Genomic DNA, 4014 nt, shown 5'->3' with positions numbered 1-4014 from the left:
CGCGGCACCATCAGCGTCAGCGGTCTCCGCGGCGGCTGACGAGGACGCCGGGCTCTGATGCGCCGCCTTCTTGGGCGGCCGACCCCGCGATTTGGCGGCTGGCGCGGCAGGGGAGACGGAGGGCGACTGCGAGGGCTTCCTGGCCGGCCGGCCGCGCGGTTTGCCCGTGGACGCTGCGGGGGAGACTGATGGCGACTGAGACGGCTTCCTGCCTGGCCGGCCGCGCGGTTTGCCGGCGGCAGGAGGCGAGGTGGAAGGCGAAGGCGACGCCTTCCTGGGCGGCCGTCCCCGGGCCCTGCCGGCCGCCGCGGGCGGAGAGCGGGTGGCGGCGCCGCCGGCCGGCTCCTCCCTCCTGGCCGAGCCCGGGGACGGCGACGTCTGGCCGGCGGCCCGGCCGCGGCCCCGGCCGGCCGGCGAGGAGGGCGGCGCCGGCGACTCTCCGCGGCCCGAGTGGCGCCGCGTCCGGCGCGCGTCGGCCGCCGGCGCGGAGCCGTCCGCCGCCTTCTCGGCCGCCGCCGCCACCGACTGGGAGACGGTGCTCTCGCGCTTCACCGGAGGCCGCAGCGGGCGCCGGCGGGGACCCATGGCTGCCAGTCAGAGCACTGAAACACAGCGTTCGCTGGGCATTACCGACAGTGAACTATTGCAGCTCTGGTCCCACCAATCCATGATCCTTTCCCAATTTCATCATTTACTTAGCAAACAAAGTTCAACTGAATTGCTATCATAAAAACAATTAACACTGTATAAATCATCAATTGCATATCAAGTTAAGTGTGGTGAGATATGCCACAAAACAATTCAAATAAAAATTAATTCAACAACACTCATAGTTGCTCATGCATAAGGTCACATTGCAATAAAGCTGCAATAAATGCAATTACCTATTATTAATTCTGCCATGTTTGACATGGCAGAGGTGCTGTGCATTCATTCACTAAAGCTCAGTTGGGGGAGGTTTGGTCAATGGTTGTCATTTTTAGCACATGCCATTTTTGGCAACCATGTGCTAAAAATGACAACGCTATCAGCTATTTTTAGCAACGATGAAGCCGATTTCACTCCTCAGCGAGGAAATCACGATTTTGGAAATACAAGCACTGATTTTGGAAAAGAAGTGCTGCCACCTGGTGCAAGAAGAAGAAACCAGCTTTAATATGGCCGTTGTTTGTATGGTAGTCCAACGTTGAAGTATACCCTTTTTTGTGGCCCGAAGTTGGAACTTTAAATTGAAGCATCCGAAAATGATCGATATTGATCGAAATCATGATGTTGATGAAAAAAATAATATGTTAAGTTGAGAGAGGAGGCCATTTTATCCAGATGCGGTGGTTTACTTCTTGAAATTATTTTTGCTTACGACGACTGCCATGTAATGAGGGATAATTAGCAGCCGTCATTAGCAAAAATAATTTCAAGAAGTAAACTACTGCATCTGGATAAAATGGCCTCCTCTCTCAACTTAAAATATTATTTTTTTCATCAACATCATGTTTTCGATCAATATCGATCATTTTCGGATGCTTCAATTTTAAGTTCCAACTTCAGGCCACAAAACAAACTACCATACAAATAACAGGCATATTAAAGGTGGATTCTTCGTCTTGCACCAGGTGGCAGCACTTCTTTTCCAAAATCAGTGTTTATCTTTCCAAAATCTTCATTTCCTCGCTGAGGAGTGAAATCGGCCTCATCGTTGTCAAAAATAGCAGAATCGTTGTCATTTTTAGCACGTGTGACAAAAATAGCACGTGCTAAAAATGACAACGATTGACCAAACCTCCCCCGACTGAGCTAGCAGCCTAGAGCCAGAAACAGTTCAGCCTAATAGACCAAACATTCATATGACACAACACCACATGTCCTGAGCTGATAGCCATCAAACTGCCTATATTAGTTGCAGTGCAGAAATATCAAGTTTCCCATAACAATGTTCACATTATCTTTACCAAACACAAACACATTAGCTACTGACATAATAGCCCTATTTATCTACATTATAAATCTAAGTAAAGGAAAATTGTATTTACTGAATAAGAATTGAGATGCCAAATATAAAGCCAGCAAGATATCAACATAGCCATCAATTCCACAAAAAGATGAGATTTGGAAATTTCAAGTTCTTCTCAATTCTTCCTTATAGGAAAGACATGACTTTGTGCATAAAAATAGAAAACACAGCTTTGTGCATAACAATAGAAGACACCAGGTAAGAAGACACAACTTTGTGCATAACAATAAACAGTTAATGTTGTTCAACATGTATTTGGAGTACTAATACTATCCAGCTATACCAGGGAAACAATTCATTCTGAGTTACCTATTCAGTTCCACTTCCTGATGCATAAAATGACTGATATCTATGTTGGCATGGTCTAAAAGCTGTTACCACAAAGTTTGCTGATGTTTAAAATGAGATTCCTGATATGGTTCCAAAGCCAATTGAAACTTACTCAAGAGATATGGTAAACAAATTAATGAAATATGCAGCTTTCTTGTAAATTTGTTCTCTTGAATCAATCAATTTTACCAACAAATATTATCTGATAACCAAGCTGTCCCAAAACTGATAAAAATAATAGATAACCATACCAATAGTTATTCTGCACTGGTAAAGCTGTTAAACGTGATATACGTGAGCTAGGCCTGCCCCGCTTCAAGTCGGAGCTGCGCCGGTACCTGCTGAGCGCTCAGGTCACATAGTGCATCGTGTAGTGAACGGAGCATGGTTTGTCACCGAATGTGGTATGTGTGCTACTCCCTGTGTAACCTTGTGTACTGCTGACGTACTACCCGGAATAGCCACGGTGTCCGTGGATGGGTAGCGAACTGTGAAATAAATAAATAATAAATAAATAAATAAACTGAAAGGGACATTAGGTACCTACTGATCTACATATCAATCCATCCGCATTGACATACAAATAATACAATAGGTGCCAACCTATCATACATCGTAACCTCAAATCAAGTGAAAGTGGCACATTTCTTCTACAAGATGCTTAGTTGGGGAACATATATAGAAAATCAAGTCAGCTGGTTTAAAGCCAAGCAAGCTTATAATGCATGCTACACCATTAATTAAGATTGGAATGCTGTCTTGGGGAGTGGGGACAGTGGGCTGTGATGCATGATCGGATTGCAGCAAGGATTAAGATACCCATTGCCCCTGAATGATAGTTTAATGAAAAAGTTCAAAAAATACTCAAATTAATTTTCAGAATCATAAAAAAAAGAATACGTTGTTTCGTATTTCGTAGCTTGCTACACGTTGTATCTGTCATGATAAACCATCAGGACAGATCTGTCAATTCACATCAAGAGCGAAGTGAAATCAATAATTTATGCAACCAAAAAGACATACCTTCTACAGCATCATCCGACCCTATGAAATAATGCTTCTTCTCACACTTAAAACGAAAGAAACTGTGAGGAATGGTAAAATTGACGATAAAAACAATCAGCGAACCCCCTATCTCTCCCCCGCCCAGCGCCCAACTCGCACGCCAACGCGCGCAGTCCACCATCTGATTGCGATTCCAGCACCATCTGTCGGAGCCTCATCCGGGACATTTTACTGAGCAAGCAAGATTCTTATCAAAATCGGGTGCATTTCATTTGAGATGGACTGAAACTGATAGGAAACTTATTTTCTTTTTGTAAATGAGATTAAAAATTTACTTTGTTGGTGTAGTCATTTGCGTATTTCAGAGGAAATAATAAAGAAATGAGTGGGATCGAAAAGATATCAATATCAACGTTTCCCTATAAATTTGATTCCGGCTTGATATCACTTATAAAAATAGATTTAAAGTCAACTGAAAATTAAAATTCCTAGTTTTGTGGTGATAAAATAACGACAAAAAATGATGAAAACGAAGCTGTTAAAAATTGGTAGCGGTTTCCTTTTTCATAATGGCGCGATTATTACAAGAGTGGCGCAAATAAAATAAAAACAAAAAGCACCCATTGCGTTTTTGCAATTCACATGTTTCTCTGTGTTCCTCGTGGTCT

The sequence above is a fragment of the Amphibalanus amphitrite genome, unplaced genomic scaffold (genome assembly GCF_019059575.1).
Source record: "Amphibalanus amphitrite isolate SeventyFive unplaced genomic scaffold, NRLGWU_Aamphi_draft 000370F_arrow, whole genome shotgun sequence".
In the NCBI taxonomy this organism is placed as follows: domain Eukaryota; kingdom Metazoa; phylum Arthropoda; class Thecostraca; order Balanomorpha; family Balanidae; genus Amphibalanus; species Amphibalanus amphitrite.
This window is presented reverse-complemented; position numbering follows the sequence as displayed.